This window comes from Gorilla gorilla, chromosome 7, assembly GCF_029281585.2.
Source record: "Gorilla gorilla gorilla isolate KB3781 chromosome 7, NHGRI_mGorGor1-v2.1_pri, whole genome shotgun sequence".
Taxonomy (NCBI): Eukaryota; Metazoa; Chordata; class Mammalia; order Primates; family Hominidae; genus Gorilla; species Gorilla gorilla.
The window spans coordinates 142,702,744-142,728,070 of NC_073231.2; the positions used below are offsets into that span (position 1 = coordinate 142,702,744).

Consider the following 25,327-nt stretch of genomic DNA (forward strand, 5'->3'; position numbering starts at 1 on the left):
ATTTCTAGTTCTAGATCCCTGAAGAATCACCACACTGACTTCCACAATGGTTGAACTAGTTTACAGTCCCACCAACAGTGTAAAAGTGTTTATATTTCTCCACATCCTCTCCAGCACCTTTTGTTTCCTGACTTTTTAATGATTGCCATTCTAACTGGTGTGAGATGATATCTCATTGTGGTTTTGACTTGCATTTTTCTGATGGCCAGTGATGGTGAGCATTTTTTCATGTGTTTTTTGGCTGCATAAATGTCTTCTTTTGAGAAGTGTCTGTTCATGTCCTTCACCCACTTTTTGATGGGGTTGTTTGTTTTTTTCTTGTAAATTTGTTTGACTTCATTGTAGATTCTGTATATTAGCCCTTTGTCAGATGAGTAGGTTGCGAAAATTTTCTCCCATTTTGTGGGTTGCCTGTTCACTCTGATGGTAGTTTCTTTTGCTGTTCAGAAGCTCTTTAGTTTAATTAGATCCCATTTGTCAATTTTGTCTTTTGTTGCCATTGCTTTTGGTGTTTTAGACATGAAGTCTTTGCCCGTGCCTATGTCCTGAATGGTAATGCCTTGGTTTTCTTCTAGGGTTTTTATGGTTTTGGGTCTAACGTTTAAGTCTTTAATCCATCTTGAATTGATTTTTGTATAAGGTGTAAGGAAGGGATCCAGTTTCAGCTTTCTACATATGGCTAGCCAGTTTTCCCAGCACCATTTATTAAATAGGGAATCCTTTCCCCTATATCTAGAAAACCCCATTGGCTCAGCCCAAAATCTCCTTAAGCTGATAAGCAACTTCAGCCAAGTCTCAGGATACAAAATCAATGTACAAAAATCACAAGCATTCTTATACACCAATAACAGACAAACAGAGAGCCAAATCATGAGTGAACTCCCATTCACAATTGCTTCAAAGAGAATAAAATACCTAGGAATCCACCTTACAAGGGATGTGAAGGACCTCTTCAAGGAGAACTACAAATCACTGCTCAATGAAATAAAAGAGGATACAAACAAATGGAAGAACATTCCATGCTCATGGGTAGGAAGAATCAATATCGTGAAAATGCCATACTGCCCATGGTAATTTATAGATTCAATGCCATCCCCATCAAGCTACCAATGACTTTCTTCACAGAATTGGAAAATCTACTTTAAAGTTCATATGGAACCAAAAAAGAGCCCTCATCGTCAAATCAGTCCTAAGCCAAAAGAACAAAGCTGGAGGCATCACGCTACCTGACTTCAAACTATACTACAAGGCTACAGTAACCAAAACAGCATGGTACTGGTACCAAAACAGAGATATAGATCAATGGAACAGAACACAGCCCTCAGAAATAACGCTGCATATCTACAACTATCCGATCTTTGACAAACGTGAGAAAGACTGTTGCTATTGAATGCATGGTCTGAGAGCTAGTAACATAGCCATAGTAATCAATAAATACTTATTGATTATTTTAACTAATGCAGTTCAACTTATGCAGATCATTGACATGAATATGTGACATCGTGACATTGGCTGATAAAAATAATAGCTGACAATTATAACATTTATTGACTGCTCACCACAGGCTGGATTCCCTGGTAACTACTTTACATGCTTCATATCATGCAACATATGAAGCATGATTACACTGGACTTCAACCTATGAAGCAAATTACACTGGACTTTAAGTGGAAAAGTAGGCACCTCAAGTGTGCCTTTTTTTAAACAATGTCTGGATGGGTCAAGGCTTTCACTGCTGATGACAACAATTTTATGAAAACGTCCTATTATCCCTATGTTAGAGATGAATAAGATGAGTCTTTAAAACATTGCATTAATTCTAAGTACCACAGTTGAGTTTTAGACTTAGAACTGTCCCAGCCTCAAAAACTAATTTTTAGCTAGTACATTCGGTTGCTTCTTTTTGAGGCTTTTACAAACTGGCAGTGGAAAAAGAGTAATATACCTAAAGCTGTATTTCACTGGAGGTCATCTGAGGTGCAAGAGAGGCTACCTCAGACGAACAAGTCTTACGTTGAAAGAAATACAGGAGAGTCTCTGTAAGGTGTGCTTATTAACACATCGTCTAAATGATCTCTTCTTTAGATGTACATAGAGTGTTTCATTAATGGATCTGAGAGAAGCAGTAAGAAATTAAAGGAGAAAGTCAAAGAAATGTCTGGGATCCCAGGAGTTTACAATTTCTTTTTTTTTTTTGAGACGGAGTCTCGCTGTCGCCCAGGCTGGAGTGCAGTGGCTCGATCTCGGCTCACTGTAGGCTCCGCCCCCGGGGGTTCACGCCATTCTCCTGCCTCAGCCTCCCGCGCAGCTGGGACTACAGGCGCCCGCCACCTCGCCCAGCTAATTTTTTGTATTTTTAGTAGAGACGGGGTTTCACCGTGTTAGCCAGGATGGTCTCGATCTCCTGACCTCGTGATCTGCCCGCCTCGGCCTCCCAAAGTGCTGGGATTACAGGCGTGAGCCACCGCGCCTGGCCGAGTTTACAATTTCTATCCAGAGTGCAGCTCAAATTTCTCCAAAAATAGGCAAATGAAGAAGGTTGATACTTAACACTCTTTAGGGAAGCATTTTGCTGTCTATGATATTTTATATACTTTGGGTAAGTGAATGTGAAAAGCAGGTTACACTGGACCTTAAATGGAAAGGCAGGCAACCAGAGTGCCTTTGTTTAACAGTGCCTGAATAGGTCAAGGCTTTCATAGCTGATGAAAATTTTAGCGTATTAATCCAGTTAGGAAGCTGGATTCCTCATCTTGTGCTTGATTGCTAATCACAGACATTACATTATGGGCAAGCTGAGGTAGGCAAGCTCCTGGCATATTGGGATCAAAACACACTTTTAGAACTAAAGCGTGGTACTCCTCAAAGTTGCCATCTTATGTTGAAAAAGTGCCAGAGCTCTTGGCTTTAATCCTGCGCTGTCAGCTGCAGCCCCGAACATAGCTGATCATAGGGGTCTCCTGATCAAAAAACTTTCAGTGTCTCAGCACAGCCTACAGAGTAAAATAGTTGTCCCAAAATCTCAGGGACTTAGACGTCCAACAGAAATTTCTGTTCACTCTGCCTCTAAAACACTCTAGACTCTAACCACGTCTTATCATAACCTAAGGTGCCATTCAAGTACTCAAAACCCCACATACCACTGTACCATTCTCTCTCTCTCTCTCTCTCTCTCTCTCTTTATCCTCTCCCCTCATTCACATACCATAGAGACAGCGATGAGGGTGAGAGACACATACTTTTTTCTCTCTCTGTTTTTATTATGGAACATATTAAACAGATACCAAATTAGACACAATAAAAAACTTGATGTATCCATCACTCAGCTTTAACAATGAATATTTTATAGGCAACATTATTTATTTATATCCACACTCACCCCCTTCCTCATACTTTCATTTGGATTAAACCCAGATATTATATTGTCCCACCTAGAAAAGGATATCAGTATATTTCTCTAAAAGATAAGGACTCTTAAAAAGCATAATTACAAAGACATTTTGACATCTAAAAACCCACCATTTTAATATTGCCATACATTGAGGCAGTGCTCGCATTTTTATAAATGGCACATGCATGCACATGGATATATATGTAAGTGTACATTGCAATGGTCGGAATGTTTGCATCCCTCTAAAGTTCATTTTTTTCAATGTAATCCCCAATCTGTTTGTATTAAGAGGTGGAGCCCTTGGGAGGTGACTAGGTCATGAGGGTTCCCCTTGAGAATGAGATTAGTGACTTTATAAAAGAGGCTGGAGGGAACTTGTCTGGCCCTGACCATGTGAGGACACAGCAAGCAGGCACCGTCTCTGAAGCAGAGAGTGAGCCCTTACCAGAAACCAGATCTGCTGGCACCTCCACTTTGGACTTCCCAGCCTCTAGAACCATGAGCAATAAATTTCTGTTGTTTATAAATTATCCAGTCTACAATATTTTGTTACAGCAGCCCCAAACTGACTAAGCCATATGTATATTTTTATGTATAGTTGACTCTTAAACAACAGGGGTTTGAACTACCTGCATAGATCCACTCATATATGGATTTTCTTCTGCCTCTGCTGTCACTGAGACATCAAGACCAACCTCGTCTCTTTCTCCTCTTCCTCAGCCTATGTAATGTGAAGACAGCAAAATTAAAGACCTTTATGATAATCTAATTCCATGTAATAAACAGTAAATATATTTTATCTTCTTTATGATTTTCTTAGTAACACTTTCTTTTCTTTAGCTTACTTTATTGTAAGAATATCATATAAAATATATATAACATACAAAAGATGTGTTAACTGATTATTCATTGGTCAGATTTCCTGTCAACAGTAGGCTATTAGTAGTTAAGTTTTTGGGAGCCAAAAGTTATACACGAATTTTCAAATGTGTGAAGATATAGTACCCTAACCCCCAAGTTGTCCAAGGGCAGACTGTATGGATAGAAGGATGGATAGATGATAGATAGATAGATGGATATAACTATATCTATAAATATAGAGAAAAATATAAATATATAGATATAAATATAGACATATATAAATATACATATGAATAAATATAAATGTAGATGTACATGTAATATATAGTGTGTTTATTAAATTTGTATCCAAACAGGAATTGGTTGATTTGTCCCTTAAGTAACTTTAATTCATAGGGTTACCCTGCATCTCCTTAGTGGTTGTTACTATGTCTTGACCTGGAGAAACAACTTCTGTCACAGCCTCCTTTCCCACTACACTCTTCTCCATTCATCAACCTGAACTTCAGAGTATAAATTTTATCACCTCTGCTGAGCCCTTCTAAAACTTTCCATTACACTCAGAATAATGTCCAAGTCCCCTAATGTGACCATAAGAATCATAGAGAACCATGTCCTCTCATCTCTGGGAGCTCATCTCCTCTGGGCTCCCCTTGTTCACTTGGCTCCAGCCACATTAGTGCTTTTTCTCTGACTCTAGATCATGCCAAGTTCTCAGGATCACTAATCCCTCTGCAGAAGGGCTCTGCCCTAGATGTTGTTGTGACTGCCCTTTTCTTATTGCTTATGTTACCACTCAAATGTTACTTCTCAGAAAGGATCACTCTCTGAAAGTAGTGCCCACATCACAAACAACGTGTGCTCCCTTTACTTTGTGTATATATTTATCTTACTCTTACTCCACCTGGATGAAGCCCCTTAAAGCCAATGTCTGGGTCTCCTTTATCAGTCTCTATATCCTGGAGCCCAGGACTGAGCCTGGCATGCAGCATTGCCTCAGTAAATCTTCGTTAATTAGACTCCCTTGAATAATGAACAACATTTGAGTTTTTCTATTAAGCATTGCTTTCTCTTCATCAACCCCAATAGTTTCATAATTACATTCTGCTCTCTTATGCTTAGGCACTTTTCAGGGTGATTTAGGTGGTCCTCATCACTGCACCATCACTCCTAACTGTGGTGTGATGATTCAAGTCAGGCTGCAATACAGTCAAGGAATGTGCATCAAGCCATGATATTTAGACCTGCTGCATTCTGTTGGCGTTGCTAGACCACAAGGATCTCATCCAGAGATAGAAATCTGCCGTTTAATTCACATGTGAAGCTATATGAGCTGCTTGATATGTTTTATCTCATTGGATTTTCGTTATCCCATTTTTTGCAGTTTGAGGAGACTTAAGACTCAAGGAGCTTAACATGCATTACACAGTGGAGGAGCTGTGATTTAAACTGGCATAAATTTGACAATAAAACCAGGCCTCTTCACTCAAGAAAGTGAGAGGCTAGTCATTGACCCATAGAAGACTGGTCAGCGTCCTTCACAACAGCTGAATGTCATTTCATGAGGGCAGAAAAGTCCTTATAATTAATTGAGCCTAGAATGAAACTGCATGTCTCTATAAACACCATCTATGTTTGGTAGAGTTTTAACATATTTTTGCTTTGTCTAGAAATGTTCAAAATTTCCAAGAATCAAAGCACCAACAGCAAATGATGCTTATGGAATTTGTTAAGCCAGTACCACTTAGGTAAACTATTTGCTTTACCGAGTATATTGTGCAAAAATATAGCAGAGGAGATTCCTCCTTCTGTTAGCAGGCTTGGAACTTAATATTAAATTAGCTGAGAATCATGAAACATATGGATTGCAATGAATTTTATTCATGAAGATTACTTTTACATAATTAATATATTATTGGCTGAGACAGGGTCTCACTCTGTCACCCAGGCTGGAGTGCAGTGGTACCATCACAGCTTACCGCAGCTTTGAGCCAGGATCAGTTGATCCTCCCACCTCAGCCTCCTGAGAGTTGGGACTACAGGCACATGCCACTATGCCCAGTTAATTATTATATTTTTTGTAGAGATGTGGTTTTGCCATGTTGCCAAGGCTAGTCTCAAATCTGTGGACTCAAGCGATCCTCCTGCCTCAGCCTCTGAAAGTGCTGGTATTACAGGAATAAGCCACTGTGCCTAGCCTATATTTCAAATATCTGTGGCATATTGGTAAGGAATGTCTGTTGTGAAAAATGTACATTGAAATGAATTACTAACTTTGGGTTTGCCTCTTTATTTTCCATCAATCTTCTCTTGTTACTGTAGACCCCAGAGGTCTACCCCAAAACTCTTTAGCTTCTTACATTACTGCTTCTTTTTGTAGCTCATCCTCTATTTCTTATTGCTTCAGTAAACAATCCTCTATTTATTAATGCTTCACATGGTCTCCAAGATGTTTTAAAGTATTCAGTTCTGAATGCCTTTACGTGTGGTGGAATTTCAATATAGACAACATATTTATCTCTTATATTTCACAAAAATAAGGAGGTGGGGTATTTTTCTGGCCCAAAAAGAAGTCCAGATATAGGCAATTTAGGACTGATGCAGATGTTTGGTACTACCATCAAGAACCGATGCTCTTTCAATATTTCTTCTCTTCTATCATTGGCATGTTGGCTTAATCTTCATGCTTCTCACCTCTTGCTTACAGAGTGGCTAATGCTTAATGCCTCAGGTCCCTACTGAGACAGGAGCAAGAGATCAAGAAGAAAGGAATATAAGAAGAATTCCATTTATGTTTATTTGACCTCATGGAGAGGGGATTGGATAAATGGAATTTTCACTCTTTACAGACTTTAAAGAAGAATCAGAAAATGGAGACTGGGATTGGAAGCAGAGATCCGATGGCCAAATTACAGAGTCTGCCACTGAAGCTAACACACCTATGGGTAAGAAAAGATCTCACTAAGAGGCAGAATTTCAGTTAGGCCTTCATGGAGTGTTGTCACAGTTAGAAGGGAAAGGGACTTTTCAGGCAGAAACAGCAACAAGTGCAAAGGAACAGAGACAACAATGAAGTCACATATATAACCAATTACATATATACAATATAATACATTGTGTCTGGCAGGGTCACAAAGATTCAGACCGTATCAGTACTTATCTTTATCATATGAGATACAGATAAATACTGCTATGATCTGAATGTTTGTGTCCCTCTCAAATACATATGCTGAAACCCTGCCCCCTAAGGTGATGGTATTAGGATTGTGTGGCCTCTGATTAGTGCTTTTCTATAAAAGTTTCAGAGTATTCTTTAGTCTCTTCCACCATGTGAGGGCACAGTGAAAGGAAGGCCCTCTATGGAGCAGAATGTGGGCCCTTACCAACACTGAGTCTTCCATTGCCTTGACCTTTAACTTCCCAGCCTTCACAACAGTGAGAAATAAATTTCTGTAGTTTATAAGCCAATCAGTCTACGGTGTTTTTTTACAGCAATCCGAATGGACAAAGACAGGTACCTACAGTGAACTCAGTACTCAGATTCACAACAGTGATTAAGAAAACATTATCACTCAGAGAGTTTGTAATGTGATAGAAAAGAAGAATGTCAAACATTTTTTAAAGTCAAAAGATTATGAAATAATGAAAACATTCAGGAAAATATGTTGATTCCTAGCAAGAATATATAATAGTTTTTGTGAGAGAAGGATCATTGGATTCTTTCCTGAAAAAGTTGCTTTTGAGAAGACACTTGAAAGATAATAGCCATTATCCAGCAAATATGTTTGCAAGGAGAACAGGATACTCAAGGAATAGAAAACAGCATATGCAAAGTTATAGACTATGATCAAAAACATTAAAAAAAATTCAAAGACAGTAAATATATCCAAGGTGGGCAGAACAAAGAGGTTGTGGGGAAGAGGGGCTAACATGAGACTTTACATACAGGAAGGGCCCTAATGAGCCATGTGAAGGAACCAAAGAAAGTGGAATATTTAGAACTAACGAGAAGTCCAGTGAAGGGAGAATATTCTGGCTTTTCATATTTCTTACTTGGGCCTGTAAGACTGTGTGAGCTGCTTCTTGCTGAATTCTCCATATACTCTTTCACCTTCCTTCGCCTTCACTTAGGCTACTATGGCCTTCTTTTCCTCCAATATGCCAAGGACTGGGGGTCCCTGATTCCTTCATGTCATAAAATTCATTATTCTATTCCATCCGTAGTTGTGGAGCCCCCTGGGCAGTGAGAAAGGCCAGGTTTTTGATCGGCAAAGTAAGCCTCAAGACATTAATTGCTGTTTCCTCCTCCTAGACAACTTTCTCCCCTCATTTATGCATTGCTGGCTCTTTCTTAATATTAAAGTTTTTCATTTGCCAGAAAACAGAGCCTCAGACACAGACTTTCATGCAGGTAGTTTAGCCTGGATGTGTTATCTGAAGAGCTTAGTAAATGGTAAGTGTGAGACAGGGAAGAAGGAAGAACACTGTTAAGCTGGTTTCTGCTGTGGCAGTTTGGGCTCAGTGACTGTTGAAAAGCCACGTAGAATGAACCTTACACTTGTCCACCCAAAGGATAAAAAGAAGGAACATTTATCTTCTGAATGACATCTGCCATTGGTCAAGCGTTGGCCTTGGTGTGTTAATTCTCTTGTCCCTCTTGGTTTGTACATCTGTGAAGGTATAATGGTTTTCTGCAGGCATTTTACACTGCAAATTCAGAGACATACTGAGTAGAATAGAAGAGGTACTAGGTGTAACTGAGGCAAGGAAATGTTGGCTTGCAGTCTTTGAAGCTGATTGCTAAAGCTTTAGTGAGAGAGATGGAGAGAATGAGGGGTGAGGTTCAAAAGATATCCATTGAAGAGCTCAGCTCAAATACTACTTTCTTAGAGAGGCCTGCTTCAACTACCCAACCTAAAATACTGTCAACCACGCTTCTGCCCCCTTTCACAAGTCCTGCATTTAAAAATTTTCGTAGCATTTAGCCCTCTTTGGAATTAACAATATTTTCTTATTTATTTAACTATCATCTATCTACCTTCCACCAGAACATAGCTCCATTCTGTTCTTCTCACAATCTCTGGCCTCTGGCAGGGTGTTGGCTATATAAGAGCCCTCAATAAATAATTGAGAAGCACAGACAAAAAATGAAGTTGGAAAATCATTGAGAGAAACTCATAAAAGTTCGTATAAATCACACTAAGTTGTTTGAGTTTATATCTTTATGTCTTGGGAAACAATTTTGCAGGCAGTTTTGTTCTCATTCCACAGCTATAGAAGGTGGATCTCAGAATGTTCAGGTTTACAGGCCACATATGCTAAAAGTGCTTACGGGACTACAATACAAACACCATTCGTTTAAGTCCCAAAGCTCCCTCAAGTCCCTGTACTGGCATAACTTAATGCTGCCTCTCAAGATTAGAAACACGGATCAAGAATATCCACAGGTTTTTGGCTTCAAAAGCAGCACACTCACCTTATTAGGAAATACTTCTGGATTTCCTAGGCTAGGTGAATCACACCATGTCTGTAAAATAACAATTTTCCTCCTAAAAGCTAAGCTCTTGTATTAACAGCCCTATTACCCCATTAACTGTGCACCTCTACCCCCCGTGCTTCTGGTAACATTTTTGTAACTGCCCAATCTGACTTCCAATGTCATCTAGAGTGGCATTTGAGTCATATCTTCTTTTTATTCCAACTGTATATGGTGCAGGCCTCTATAGATATTTTCAAGAATTAAACAAATGAAATAAGTAGTTGATTAGTAAAGCATATCATACAATGATTACAACCATAAATTGTTTTCAAAAAATTATCATATATAAAATACATGAGAGAATTAGCAGATCTCAGTGTTTCTGATCTTGTAAGCATCTGGACATCCAAATGTTTTGTTTGTTTGTTTGTTTGTTTGCTTGCTTGCTTTTTTTTTTTTTTTTCTGAGACTGAATCTTGCTCTGTCGCCCAGGCTGGAGTGCAGTGGCATGATCTCAGCTCATTGCAAGCTCCGCCTCCCGGGTTCACGCCATTCTCCTGCCTCTGCTTCCTGAGTAGCTGGGACTACAGGCACCCGCCACCATGCCGGGCTAATTTTTTTGTATTTTTAGTAGATATGGGGTTTCACCGTGTTACCAGGATGGTCTCGATCTCCTGACCTCGTGATCCGCCCACCTCAGCCTCCCAAAGTGCTGTGATTTACAGGCATGAGCCACTGTGCCTGGCCTTGTTTGCTTTTTTCTTTCTTTTTGTTATTGAGGTATACCATACATATATACAAAGTGCTCAGATATTGAGGGTATGGCTCAATGTATCTTCTGGATAGAGATTTGCATACATATAGAATGAAGTTTGAATACTTTCTATGTAGCATGGCGATCAAGACACAGAACTTTTGCAGTATCACTGAAATATTCATTCACCTTCCCAGTTAACAGTTCACTACACTGAGGTAAGTATTATATTGACTTCTATTAGATTAGTTTTGCTTTTCCTTGTATTTCATGTGAACAGAATCATAAAATATGTGCTTCTTAATACCTGGCTTGTTTTCCTCAATATTGAGACTGAAAAATTTAACCATGTTGATATGTGTAGCAGTAGTGTTTTGTTTGCTTCTGATTATTTTTCACTGTATGACTAGATCACAATTTATTCACAATTCTAGTGTCGACGATTTCCTCCCTCCCTGTTTTTGGCTGTTATAAACAAAGCTGCTTCAGATGTTCTTAAGTCTTTGGGGGCATGTGCACTCATTGCCCCTGGACATATATCTCAGAGTGCAGTTCCTGATCCAGAGGGTAGATTATGCTTAGATTTAGTAGTTTCTGCCAATTTCCCAAAGTAAATATAACAAATTATTCTCCCTTCAGCAATGTTTTACAGTGCTAGGGGTTCGAAGTCTTTGAAGGCAAGAGATTTGCATTGTTTCTTTGTATCATCCATCATGCATTCCATATGCTTTACTTAGCAGGTGCTCACTAAATATTTGTCGAAGAGCTCATGCGATTCCTCTCCCCTCGTGAGAAAAATATCTGACCAAATGGTGAGACTGGTTTCATTGCATCCAAAGGCACTGCAGGAGCACCATCAAGATGGCAACCTTGGCAACTGCAGTTGCTGAAGCTTGATGTTTTGTTTTGCTTTGTTTTAAGAATGTTTTCATCCTAATACATTATTTTTGTGACGAATCATATCATGAATAATTAGACTGATCAAAACTGGAACCAGATAAATGACCTGCTCTGCAACTGAGCTCTTTAACAAATGTGCAGTGCCCTGGAAGCAGCCATTGTCCAATCCCTAGGCAAAGCTCCTTGATTCAGGACACATTCCTTTACCCAGGAAGACAATAGCATTATAGAATGCAGGACCACAAATCTCCCCAGAGATTAGATATTCAGCCCAAACTCTCCTCTGGATGCGAAGGCAATGTGAGCTAGGGGAAATGAAGAAAAGACATTAGAGTAAAAAACAATAAAAGTTAATGAGGTTTGAATACTGCCTATGTAACAGGGTGACCTTTGCAAGAGTTTTTAAAACTATAAGCCTCTATTCTCTTGTATATAAGTTAAGGATAATATTTACTTTATAGTGTTTTTATGAAAAGAAGATGTAAAATTTTGAAGTGTAAGGCAGGTGCCCAGCTATTGGCAGTGATAGCAATAATATAACATACAAACAATAAGTATCATCTAGTAGATGCATTAAAGATGTGCCAGGCACAATGGTAAGCACTTTGCATCATTATCTCATTTTATCCTTCTGAAAGAATGCAGAATGCCATGGTAGAGCTAAATACTTAACTGAGAGTCAGGCATTTGGCCAAAAAGAGGTGGACAGTTTGGTTATGTCTCTTCTACCACTTATCTTGGTTAAATGTCTTGATTTGTCTTGCCTCTTCTTTCAAATCTATCAAATAGTGTTGTTGGATTAAAGTCTTATATACTACAAAATTATATTGCCTATGTGTCTCACACTTAACAGCACATCAAATAAAACCAGGATAAAAAAATACGTAAGCAGCTATTATGTACCAATAAGTTTAATAGACAGCTCCTGCCCTCAAAAGACCACTAATTATAATATCATATGGTAAGAGTTCCTGTAGGAAGTAGCATTAAATTTGACTTTGAAGAATGAATAGGTGTATTGTAGGGAGGGGTATTCATTTGTGTAAATGCTTGGAAATGAGTAGAAACACACTTCATTCTACGAAATCTGAGAAGCTCTTTTCTTAGGGAAACAAATGATGTGGGTATAAAATAAAAGTGTCAAGAACTGTGGCTGGAAAATAAGTTGAGGTCAAATGGGAACCCAGTTAGGGTCACAAAAAATTGAACCTAGAATCCATTTTTCTTTGATGGCTTATTTCCTATGGAAGGCTTATATCAGCACATTTCCTGGTTTTCAGATGACAAAATATGAATTGGCCTTGATTATTACTCCTCAGAGTGTTCAGGGGTGGGTCCCTCTTGATTTGTATGGGGACAAGGTTAGTGCAGTGTTTAGACAGTGTGGCTTTAATTCTGTGCACACAGTTAGCATGGGAGATTGCTTCCTCTGACATTATTATGAGCCATGAAGTTCTCAGATTTTACTGCTTCAAGTGAATCAAGCCATTTTCCAAAATGAATTATGGATCATAAACCCTTGGGGTGGCTATAGTGTTGCATTTTTGTGAAATCCATATTCGGGATGGACACTTATTGAGCACATAACTATTATAAAGTGTTAGCTGCAAAGTAAGTTTGGCTTGTGGTTGACTCAGCAGCAGAGGAGTTTAACATGTTCATTTCTGAGTGTTGGATTCCAATCTGCTCTTCTAAAATCCCATATAAATGGGGTTTGGAGGTTTAGGCAATAGTCCAAGATGTGACTAGGATCAGACCCAGGCTCAGTTAAAGGTTCTGTGTATCGTCTCTGGGCAGAAAAACACTCAGCAGATGCTAAATAAGATAATTTTTTGGAGATAAAATTTATGAGCTAAATTGAATGACTTCAATTTTACCAACCTACTCAACCTATACCATCTCTCCACTATCTTCCTTGCCTGCAAAGTGATGGGAGATAAAGACAGAGACATAGAGACACATACAGAGAGAAAACAGAGAGATAGAGAGACAGACAAATAGAAAATGAGGCACGGAGACAAAAACAGAGACAGAGACAGACAGAGAAAGATGGCAGGTAGGCAGCAGGACAGAGAGAGTCAAGAAGGGAGAGAGGAAGGAGAGAGAGGGGTTGGGATGAGGATCTTCAGTTCTTACGCCATTGTTTTCTCCACTCACTTAGCCGATAATACTCAGGTATTTCCAGTCTTCTCAAGAAGCTCTCAGATGCATCCCCTCCTATTCTCCCAACTGCCCAAACATCTGATCTTCAGCCACACCAGTTCCCTTATCTTCTTATGCAGGTTGCCATCTTTTGTTTATTTGTTTATGAATCTAAGTCTTCAGTGCTGTTATCCTTGTATAGATGGACTTTGCTTCATCTCTGTGCACTTAAACCTACATCCATACATTGAATCTTCTAGGGGCAATTTTCCCCACTATGAGAATAAATCATTCTCCTCTGTGTTCTCATAGCATTTTATTCAAGTTGCCTAAATATAATTTCATCTACTTTGATTTAGTGTTTGTGTTTTACCTGTCTCCGTTTTAGACTGTGAGCTATCTGAAGACAGGGATGATGTTGTTTCATTCATTTGATCTCTCAGAGGACTGGACTGGTAATGAGTGGCAAGCATTGCACTGAGAATGAGGGAACAGAGAAGAATTAATGCTGTCCAAGAAGCCCACAGGACAGCCTGGGTCAGAGTTGGTAAAATCCAATGTGACTACAGCAAAATGAGAAAGAAGCTGCAGGTGTGAGGGGAATCCAATGAACATCTTGCTATAGAGTGAGTCAGAAATATTGTGTGAAATGAGCCTGGTTAAATGAAAAGAATTTAGTAGGCAAAGAATAAGATAAAGATAATATATAACGAGAGAGACTCATGTACCATGTTCCAAATCAAACAGAACATTCAGTTCTTGGGAAATTGCAAAAAGTCAGGATGATTAGAACAAAAAATAACTTTTTGATCTATAGTTACTCCATTTTTGCAAAGGGAGAAGGGACAGAGGAGGTTAACATAAAATGTGTTCTCTAGGTGTCTACTATGTGACAGGGCTCCACGTTTTAAAGTCTTGTTTAATATGATACAGAGAAGGCAAGCCCCAAAGTGGAGCTTAGCCTACTGGGTTCTTGGCTTTGCCCTGGAAAGATTTCAAGGGCAAACCAGAGGTAAAAGAAAATAGCTTTACTGAAGAAGCAGTGTTACTGCTCTGTAACTGCTCCTGCAAAGAAGGGCTACCCTGTAGGAAGAGAGCAGCAGCTCAGGGCAGTTCTGGAGTCATAGTTATATCCACGTTTAACTGTGTGCAGATTAAGGGGTGGTTTATGCAGAAACTTGGGGGAAAGGGATAGTACCTTTGGGTCATTGGGTCATTGCTATGGAAAGGGGTGGTGACACCCAGGTGTTGCCATGGCAACGGTAAATTGACATGTTATTCTTAGTGGGTTTGTCTGATTGAAAGCTGCTGTCACCCCAGCCCTATTTTAGCTAGTCCTCATTGTGGTCTGGCATCTGAGTCCTGCTTCCTACCTCAAATATATTTAATCCTTTAAGGTAGATATTATCCCTATTTAACATGTGAGGACACAAAGGCTCCAAGAGTTGTCCACAGTTGCACAGCTTGGAAGAGGCAGATGTGGTCTCTGTGCTCATTAGCCTTCCTCTGTACCATATGCTTTTTCAGATAGTCGCCAAACACAAGAATACTCTGTTGTCACGCAAGCTTGAGATTTCAGTCACACATTGACATTCCTAAAACTATCCAGTTACACATAAGCATGCTGTGGACTAGAACTAGAGTTCACTAATTGTAGGAAGTTGGCTTCCTAGAATTATGAGAATGAGCCTGCCTCCTCCATAGGACATAAAGGGAAATACGAAGGAAAAATATTCAACTTTGATTTAAATGAAATTCTGACTGGAATCTGATGCATTTGTATTTATCATTTGCTACCTAAAGAGCCCTACAGAAAAGGGACAGAAATGTGGAGTGAGAAACTGATGCAGATCAAGTAACTGCTTGATCTGAATCTGAAGTAACTTCTCTGAATCTAAGTTCTTTACCAGTTAAATATGGGTATCAATGGCTATCTCATGATTGTGAAAACAATATATGCCAAGACATGTGGAAGTCTCAGTAAGCCATATAGGTGCAAAACTCATCAGCTATCTATGAAAATAATCTATTTTTTAAGATTAATTACCAACATTTTTGTCCAAATTGTTCTTAAAACTGGCAACTTACCAACTCCTAGAGCATTTTCAGCTAAATTCTGACAAAACTGTATTCTTTACAAATACCATGACTGATCCTAAAATACATCTGTCTCTTCTTGCCACGTTTATTATACTCCCAGGTGAGCCCTGAGGCTTTCTGATTCTGTTCACCATTTCGTGGAATCATTGAAACAAACAGTGACAAGTAACATGAGAAACCATATAACTGAATGCCACTACTAAATAATTGAAAAACCTCAGTCCCTGTGTGTATTTCTTTGAAATTATGACATTTCATTTGTACCGCTTTCCCTCCACACTTAGGGCACTGGACTAACAGTAATCTCTCAAATTATAAGGAACCCCCAGTTACTTACAGTCTCAGGGCTGTTGGATATCTGTTTCCACATTTTCATTACTAAGCTCTACAATCTGTTCTTTCCACGTCCCCAGTATTAACACCAAGACTTTCATGTAGTAGAATAATCACCCTCACAAGGATGTACACACCCTAATCCCTAGAACATATTTTACATTACTTGGCAAAAGGGACTTTGCAGATATGATTAAAATTTAGAATTTTGAGAGATAAAGATTACTTTGTATTATATGGGCAGGTTCAATACAATGACAAGGGCTTTTACAAGAGGGAGTCAAGAGTATCAGAGTAAGAGAAGGAGAAGTAATGATGAGGCAGGATTTTTTTCTGTGCCACTTCACCAGCTGGAGACCCACTCCAGGCTTGCTGCTGGAGGTACCCTAACCACTTGGCCCAGCAAGCTGCACTTGCTGTGGAATCCGTGATCAGCTCATGTCTGGGCTGGGTGTGCTGTAACCTGCTTCTGCCTTGAGTGCTGGCATCTGGACGAGAGGAACACAATGGCACCCAAAAAACTTGCAAATGCTAGAAATCATAGAACTTCAAAGAGGGTGTTATGTTGTGCTATTGTTCTGGCTATGGGGGCCCTGAGGTCTGGGCCCCCAGAAAGGTAGTAGCTCTTCTCTCCTTCCTGTTGCCTGCAGCACAGTAAATGGGGGAAGTGTTTCACCCCATTTGTTTTACAAGTTACAGCTCATTCAGTTCCACTATCCCATTCCAGCCTGCTGCTCCTGGGCTGGCCCAACCCCACCACTGCTTCCCATTGTGTGGCACGGCTGCCTGGCACTGGCAGAGGGCAGAGGGCTACAGTGTTACAGCCTTTTTTGCACACCCATTTAGCAGTTCCTGGGTTCTTATCCTCCATTCAAGAATGAGGTTATACTGAAAACCAGAGGGTAAGCAGGGTGGAGAGTTTTATTGAGCAAGAAAATGGTTCTCAGTGGAGGTGGGACCTGGAGTGGGCAACCGCCTACCTGAAGTCGGGTAGCTCTCAAGTGTGGCTGAGTTTGGGGGTTTTATTAAAGGCACAGAATAGGGGAGGTGCGGGCCGTAGGTAGCATTGGAAAAGGCAACATTCAATTGATTAAAAAGTATTGTCAGAACCAGGTGCAGTAGCTCAAGCCTGCAATCCCAGCACTTTGGGAGGCCAAGTCCAGATCACTAGAGGCCAGGAGTTTGAGACCAGTCTGGCCAACATGGTGAAACTGCATCTCTACTAAAAATACAAAAAAAAAAAAAAAAAATTTGCTGGTCGTGGTGGCACGTGTCTGTAATCCCAGCTCTTCTGGAGGCTGACACAAGAGAATCCCTGAAACCTGGGAGGTGGAGGTTGCAGTGAGCCAAGATTGTGCCACTGCACTCCAGCCTGGGTGACAGAGTCAAACCGTGTCTCAAAACAAACAAACACAAACAAACAAACAAACAAAAACAATGCATTATTCAGAAGGAACCAACCAGAAAAGAGCAGGCAAACAGGATAAAAGAGTTCTCACTCTGGGTTGCAGGCTTCATCTGGAGCCAGCAGTCCAACCTTCAGGGCTTCAGGCTGTTTTTGGCTGGAAGATGGGGTTTCACTGAGGACCCATCCCTATCTATCTAGGGAAATGTCTGCCTCCTGCTGCTATCAATTGCTCCTCTGAAGAGGTATATCTAACTCCCATTGGAGTAGGAATGTTGACAGCTCTTAACCGCTCCATGCTGACAGGGGCCATTGTTTTGGGAAGATGACATTCAGATATCTCAGAGGCTTATCCAAGGGTTCCCAGTCAACGAAGCTTTTGTCTGAGGCTCCATTTGCATTACTGTTTGAAGTTTGATGGCCTGAAGGTGAGAAGAGACAAACCGGTTATTAGGAAACATGGATCAAAGGAAACAAGCAGATAAGGACAGCCCAAAAATCCTGAGGCTGCCAGAATGCCCAGATAACTGGTGGCTATACTTCTGCCGGCTAAGACTTGGGTGCATGGAGCTTGGCTTTGGTTAGCTACCTTGGTCTTATTTCCCCCTCAAAAAAATCCTCTGCATATGGGCACTCCATTTACCCCCATCACCTAGCAGGATTTGCAGGATAATTGCCCAGAATTAGAATATTGATCCAGATTTTTACATTACCCATCACTTTTGTTTCTTCTGAGCTGCAGCCAAAGATCACTGATTGGTTCACAGGAATAAGCAGGGTTAGTCTGCTGAGACCAGCTCAATCGGGGAGACCCTAACCCAGTGGCGCTAGAGGAATTAAAGACACACACAGAGAAATATAGAGGTGTGAAACAGGAAATCAGGGGTCTCATAGCCTTCAGAGCTGAAAGCCTCGAACAGAGATTTACCCACATATTTATTAACAGCAAGCCAGTCATTAGCATTGTTTCTATAGATATTAAATTAACTAAAAGTATCCCTTATGGGAGACGAAGGGATGGGCCAAATTAAAGGAATAGGTTGGGTTAGTTAACTGCAGCAGGAGCATGTCCTTAAGGCACAGATCGCTCATGCTATTGTTTGTGACTTAAGAATGCCTTTAAACGGTCCTCTGCCCTGGGCGGGCCAGGTGTTCCTTGCCCTCATTCCAGTAAACCCACCACCTTCCAGCGTGGGCATTATGGCCATCATGAACATGTTACAGTGCTGCAGAGATTTTGTTTATGGCCAGTTTTGGGGCCATTTTATGGCGAGATTTGGGGGGGGGGGCTTGTTCCCAACATGTCCCCCTTATTTGATTTGCAAATCGATAAAAGCAAAGGCAGCTTTGTCATGGTGAGCTACTTCTCACAGGAGTCAGGATCTGCATCTACAGACTATACAAAGACAAACAACACAAATTAAAAGCACAATCTTTGAAATCACAGAGCTTCCAAGTGTTCATATCCATTTTAATGGGTTACTAGCTGCTAATCTGTCTGCAGCTCCTCCAAGCACTCCAGTTCCTGGCATTAAGGTCAGGTGTGCCTGGGATGCTTTACACATTTGTTCTTTTAATTTTGCAATATCCAAAGACAAGTTTGTAGAGTGTCCTTCTAGATGCTTTTTTTATTCTTTCCCAAATTTTGATCTTATTAAGAACTTTTACTAGTTTCCACAAATCCTTATGTTAAGCTCCTAGAGCGGGCCATATCATTTGAGATTGAGATACCACTATACCACCATGGTTCCAGATAACAGGAACTCTTGCCATACTTCTTGCCATTTCTACCATCTGAATGTTGTGTTCAGACCAGCTGAACATAGCATGGCCATAGCATGCAGTCTGAGAGGTGCAATTTAAGCTAAACTTCCCCTTATGGGACCAATCAATAATGATTCCATGGGAATCATTGTGTAGCACCTCCGACTGTTCTGCAATGCAATCTTCCTAAACAAGCATGTTCATTTTTTCTGGCCAGGTTCAATTTTGTTTACAAATAGGTTTTTGAGGGCAATATGCCTCAATTATAGGAGCAAATTTATTATGGTAAATACTGAGATCAGAAAGCGTGTGTAACTGTGTCAGAGTGATTACATCTAGGTATTCTTGCCAGCCAAGATTGATAAATATGCCCAATAAGTATAATTGTTCTCTATGTCAGCCCTTGTTGAAGGAATACTCATGGCCATGGTGATCATCGCTATCATAGCTACCATTAAATTACTCATTTTGACTGGTTGTCCTGCTTTCCTCAGGTTTTCTTCCACCATCTGTGACAGTGTCTTGATCTGTCACCAGGTGAGTGGCTGTGTTCAATGGGTGTTGCTTGTGACAGTTGGGGTCCTCCTCAGTGTCAGTCTCAACATGACTGCAACCGGGGGGTCCTTGGGATCCTCCCAGAATCTCTTCCTCGGCATCTGGCTCATGATAAGGTTTCAGGTGTCTTGATGGTATCCAAATCAGTTGTTGATTTTGGCCTGGAGATACACAAGCATAACCTCTACCCCAAGTTATTATTTTACCTATTTCCCAACTTTTTTGTTATTGGATATCTCCACCAAATCAGTTGTTCTGCTTCTGTCTTTGCAGCTGGTTTCTGTAGATGCTGTTCAGCTGCTGATAACATCGGGCCTTTGGGCAGGCTCAAAAAATTTAAAGTTAATAATGCTAGATTCAGTTGCATCAGTGGGGTTCCATATTCTCTATTTCCCCCTTTCTGCTTTTGCAAATGCTCTTTTAGGGAGAGATGCATTCTTTCCACTATGGCTTGTCCTTGAGAATTCTATAGGATACCAGTAAAGTGTTTAATATTCCACATAGAGAAAAAATGGAGCTAGAGTTTCGCTAGTATAGCCTGGGGCATTATCTGTTTTAATAGAAGCTGGAATGCCCATCACCCAAATCACTGCAAAAGATGACATTTAACACAGGCAGAAGACTCTCTTAATTGGCATGTAGCTCAGACAAAGTGAGAAAAGGTGTCCACACATACATGTACATAAGCTAGTCTCCCAAACGAGGGAATATGTGTGACATCCATTTGCCAAAGAGAGCTAGGTTCAATTGCTTACACTACATACATCTGGCAAATTGTTGGACTGTTTAACATGCCTTGTGGCAGCACTTTACAATGAAAACAATTAGCAGGCTGCAGGTTGTTTACTGCAGGAATTGTAAATGCAAACTGTTCACAGTCTTGCTTAGTTAAGGGGATATTAAAGAAACAGTATTTTAAATCTATGACTATTAGAGGCCAATTTTTTGGAATTATAGCAGGGAAGGCAATGCTGGCTGTAATGCTCCCATAGGTTGTATAACTGAATTGGTAGCTCTTAAGTCAGTTAACATTCTCCGTTTGCCTGATTTTTTCTTAATTACGAAAACTGGAGAATTCCAAAGGGAAAATGTTAGAGCTATGTACCCATTTTCTAATTGTTCAGTAACTAATTTCTCTAAAGCCTCAGGTTTCTCTTTACTTAGCAGCCATTGTTCTATCCAAAATTCCTTATCTGTTAACCATTTTAAATGTATAGGTTCTGGAGGCTTAACAATGGCTGCCATCAAAAATGATATCCTAATCTTTGGCGGGAATTTTGTCTTTCCACTTGAAGCGGTTGTTTCAAATCTTGCGAATTTTTTTCTACTCCCATACCAGTCCCATTTCATGCATTGTATGTTGACTTTGAGGGCTATATAATTGTTCTGGAATTAGAACTTGTGCTCCCCATTGTTGTAATAAATCTCTTCCCCATAAATTTATAGGTACAGAAGTTGTAATTGTTTGAATAGTCCCAGGTTGTCCATCGGGCCCTTCACAATGCAAAATATAACTACTTTGATATACTTCAGGGACTTTATCAACTCCAACTATGTTAAATTGAGTGGGTCGAATTGCCCACATGGACAGCCAGTGCTGTAGAGAAATGATTGAAATGTCCACTCCTGTATCTACCAAACCTTTAAATTTATTTCCCTGAATAGTTATTTCACAGGTAGGACATTTATTAGTAATTTGATTTACCCAGTAATCTGCTTTGCCTTGTTTATTTGTGCTTCCAAATCCTCCTGTTCGTTTAATTTCACTTTTCCCATTTCCACATATGGCACAATCAGGAGCTGTGCTATACTCTGTCCTGGCTCTGCTTTCCAGAGAACAGAAGTAGATATAACAATTTGAATTTCCCCATTATAATCTGAATCAATGACTCCTGTATGTATTTGTACCCCTTTTAAACTTAAACTAGACCTTCGTAGAAGTAATCCTATTGTCTCCACTGGCAAGGGTCCACAGACTCCTGTTGGGACCTTTTGCAGGGGTTCCCCAGGCTGAAGACCCACAGTTTTCATGCAGCATAAATCTACTGCGGCACTACCGGCTGTGGCAGGAGACAGGCATTGTACAGGGGTGAGGGAATGGCCTGAGCTGGAAATGCCCCAATTTAGAATGGGACCCGGGACAGGCCCCTCATGATGTTCAAAATCAGGTTCCCTTCTTTATGAAACTTAGAGTGACACTGATTAGCCCAATGTTTTCATTTTATATTTTGGACATATTTCAGACTCAGCAGTTTTCTTTTTTCCCCTATCTGGCAGCCTGACTCTCTGATTATTTCTACATTCTTTTTTTATATGAATAGCTTCTTTAAATTCTTTGAGTAATTTAAAAGGAAAAGGCAAATGTAGCTATAATATTTCCCTGTTGATCTGGGGGGGAATGTATTCTGACAGGGAACTGCCAAGCCTCTAAATCACCCTCTCGTCTAACTTGCTGAATTCCTGCCTGAATAGAACTAAGAGCAGTCGCTCGAGACACTGCTCAAACAGTCACTGGGGCAACTACTTTTCACCCAGTGTCCTCTGGAAAAGAAAGATCTGGAGGGTCTTTTTCTTTAAAATAATAATGAGGGGGTGCAGAAGGGTAGGGATGAACCTCTCCCTCCCTTGCCGCTTTAGCTTTAGCTGGCAAATAAACATACTCTGTAACCTCTTCTATTACTTCGTTATACTGTCCCTCCTCATCATCAGTGTGAAAAAGTCCCAAGGTGGAACAAACTAGACCCCACACTTGTCCCATTGTTACCCTGATGTTTCTGAGCTCCCCGTGTTACCATGGGGATTGCTTTAAGAGTGCTCGGGTGTCCTTCAGCTAGTTCCATGTTCTCCAACCTTCGCTCCAGTGACCCTTTGACCTGGATTTGAGCCCCCACAATGGACACCACTTGCCGAGACCAGATCAGTCAGGGAGACCCTAACCCAGTGGCGCTAGATTAATTAAAGACACACACACAGAAATATAGAGGTGTGAAGTTGTATATCAGGGGTCTCACAGCCTTCACAGCTCAGAGCCTCTAACAGAGATTTACCCACATATTTATTAACAGCAAACCAGTCATTAACATTGTTTCTATAGATATTAAATTAACTAAAAGTATCCCTTATGGGAAATGAAGGGATGGGCCGAATTAAAGGAATAGGTTGGGCTAGTTAACTGCAGCAGGAGCATGTCCTTAAGGCACAGATCGCTCATGCTATTGTTTGTGGCTTAAGAATGCCTTCAAACGGTTCTCCACCCTGGGCAGGCCAGGTGTTCCTTGCCCTCATTCCCGTAAACCCACAACCTTCCAGTGTGGGCGTTATGGCCATCATGAACATGTCGTAGTGCTGCAGAGATTTTGTTTATGGCCAGTTTGGGGGCCAGTTTATGGCCAGATTTTGGGGGCTTGTTCCCAACATTAGTCTACATTGTAGACAAAAAGTTGAAAACAACTAATGAGACTACAGTCTAATAGTAGATGTACCATAACATTTGAAACATAATTTTTTTCTCTCCTGTTCTCATTTTTGTTAAAAACAAATCGTGATAGGACTGATTTGTTTCCAAATTAACTGAGGTCTTATTATACTTGGCCTGATTATTAGCATAAAGCAAAGAAGAATAATTGTTTTCACATTGGCTTTTTAGATTGACTTTGATGGAACTCTGTTCCATAAGGAATCTCAGATAAGACTTTTTAAAACTGAGCCCAGCCATTGGTTTGTATTCTCAACTACCTATGAGTTGGGTAAAGTCCTCTCCTTTTGAGGTGGGGCCCTTGCACCTGTTAGAAAGTGACATTCTTTACTCAACACAGGTTAGGAACCCTGTACAAGGACTGTGTAGACAAGGTGTGAGGCCAGTTTTCCTAAGGGCTTTTAGGGGCTTTATAAGTCAAGGTTGATTCCTTAAAAGGAAGCACATCCTTATAGTCAAAGCCTTAGTAAAATAACCAGTTTCTGCAGTTGCATCCTGTTGCAAAAGAAAATGAATTCTTATTGCACTTATGCAAATAACTATATTGCCGTAAGTTAAGAATACTCACAAATAGTTTCCAAATTCTGGAGGAAGCAGGCAGAGAGAAACAAATATGCTCCACATTTTGTTCACAGGAGTATATTTTACTCAATTGTCAAAAGCTGTAAATAGCTCAAAAATAAAAGTTTTCCTGACTCTGAAAAATAAAGGATCAGCAATGTTTTAGGAAAAAAGTTAAGAAAGATTACTTCATCTTCTATTAGCTCAATCTATTCAGTCAATACTTGTTCTGCTTGATATTCATGAATATTTCAGCTCTTCATGAGTCCTGAACATTTTCCCCCTACTCTAACGTCACAGTCTCTAAAGTTACCAGAAACCCGCATTAGAAAGCACCTGTCAAAGTCTTGTGGCTGATTATAAACCATGTTTTGAAGAGGATCAACACAAGACAACAATTGTCTGTGAAAGATAAAATGTCTTAGGGTAGTCACAGTCAGAAACATAATTGACAAAGAAATCTGGTTATTTTTTGTGGTGTACAATAACTTAACCTAATAACTCTAACTATGATTGATAGCATATACTCGGATATTAGAATCTTAGAAATCCCAAACAATTTTGGAACATATATTATTATTCACTAAAATATAACCTGAGAGGATTAAACATTATTTTTATTTTGACAGTGTCATGTAACTAAACATGTCAAATAATCCTGTTTACTTCTCTTTTGGATGCTCCAATGGCCCTCTGTAGTATCCCAAATTTTGGGGTCAGAAAATACTATTTTGAAGCTGAAATTTGATTGTTGGAAACCTATCAAACATGTTAAAGGTTTAAAATGCATGATGTTATTAAATAGAATTCCACATTACCATAAATCATTTATTTAGCCAAAATGATGACTCAAAAACTTTTAAAAAGTCAAAACCTTTATTTATGAAGAGGGAAGACTTAGCTTTCCAAAGAATCTGTCTCTTCTCTTTCCCTTCCTTTTTGTTAGGTTATTCTCAAGGCAAACAAAAACTTTTCATTATCCTATAATATTACATAAAAATATTTTTCAAGATAGTGAATGCCACATTTCACCCTTGCATTAGTCTACTGTTAATGTCAACCCAGATTTTTAAATGAAACCTTATAGACAAATCTAATTTTAATCACTTTGACCATAAGGTGAGATTCTTGTAAACTTTTTATAACTCTTTACAAATTTTTGTTAAAGAGCAAATCAGTGCCTTAAGAAAACATTTTTGTGCTTTTATTCTAATGCACAATTTATGGAAAGAACAAGTAATCCCCTTTGTTTTTAGTCAATATGTTCACACACAGAATTTCTTTTACAAGATTAATTTTTACAAACCTTCCACAACTTGTTTAAACTTTTAGCTTTATGTTATCTAATTTAAAACAATCCTTTAACCCTCTAAATAAGGCAAAAATTTACATTGTCATTTATTCTCATAATCTTTTACCAAAAACACATTTTATTTTCCTTACAAACATCACATGTAAATCTATTTTCAGTAATCTCAATTACATGATATAATGGTAACTCTTAGCAATTTTTAATTTTGGTGTGAACCCTGTTAAGTTTTTTAAGTGTGTACTAGGTACACATCACGTCTGATACTTTCCAGCCTAGAGACATGGTTAACTCCACA

At 39.7% G+C, this 25,327-nt stretch overlaps 1 long non-coding RNA gene across 1 annotated transcript in view; it reads left to right on the top strand.

The window, feature by feature from the left end:
- LOC129524410 (uncharacterized) overlaps positions 1–25,327 on the top strand; it is a 281,757-nt gene that overhangs the window by 96,833 nt on the left and 159,597 nt on the right. Inside the window, exon 3 of the long non-coding RNA XR_008668161.2 lies at positions 7,102–7,197. This is a non-coding gene — a long non-coding RNA (uncharacterized lncRNA). The remainder of the gene's footprint in view (positions 1–7,101; positions 7,198–25,327) is intronic.